The sequence below is a fragment of the Cetorhinus maximus genome, chromosome 31, assembly GCF_964194155.1.
Source record: "Cetorhinus maximus chromosome 31, sCetMax3.hap1.1, whole genome shotgun sequence".
NCBI classification, from domain to species: domain Eukaryota; kingdom Metazoa; phylum Chordata; class Chondrichthyes; order Lamniformes; family Cetorhinidae; genus Cetorhinus; species Cetorhinus maximus.
The window spans coordinates 16,505,773-16,506,349 of NC_135909.1; the positions used below are offsets into that span (position 1 = coordinate 16,505,773).

Sequence of the window (577 nt, forward strand, 5' to 3'; positions counted from 1 at the left end):
TTTTATTAAACCGATTGATGCAAAGATTTTTGTTCCAGTTGGACAAATCAATAACTTAACGAACATGATCAGATATTGTGGGTCTGTTAGGAACTACACAAAATACAAAGTTGAGTTTGAAATTAATGCACAAATTAACAAAAGCAGAGAGTGTGAGAAAGAGCCCTGAAATGTTTGGAAGGTAACGCAGAAACTTCAGCTGACGAATGAGGCCGCGGTTTTCAGTAAGTTTGACAGATTTCTGTATAAAACGACCGCGGCAGGACTCGAACCTGCAATCTTCTGATAACCTCAGCCAACACCACCGAAGTCAGACGCCTTATCCATTAGGCTACGCGGCCAGCTCTCACACTCTATCTCGTGGCCTCCCCTCTACCGTTGCTAAATTGCAGAAAATAAACCACAGAACTGCCCTTTCATATAAACCATTACCAAAGGAAGCCGTTCTTCCCGAATTAATGAGCAATTTTATCTATGTTTCCAACATGTTAAGACGATAGTGTCAGAGAGAGAAACTTCTGCGAATTTCGGCATTGGGGGAGTGGGAGGGGTGTGGGGGCGTTGGGGCGCAGTCAAA

General features: G+C 43.5%; 1 non-coding gene across 1 annotated transcript; it reads right to left on the reverse strand.

Annotated features, from left to right (window-relative positions):
- Positions 1–251: 251 nt before the first annotated feature.
- trnar-ucg (transfer RNA arginine (anticodon UCG)) lies at positions 252–341 on the reverse strand. Its single transcript is given in 2 exon segments — positions 252–287; positions 305–341. It is a non-coding gene; the product is annotated as a tRNA-Arg (tRNA).
- Between the last annotated feature and the right edge of the window lie 236 nt (positions 342–577).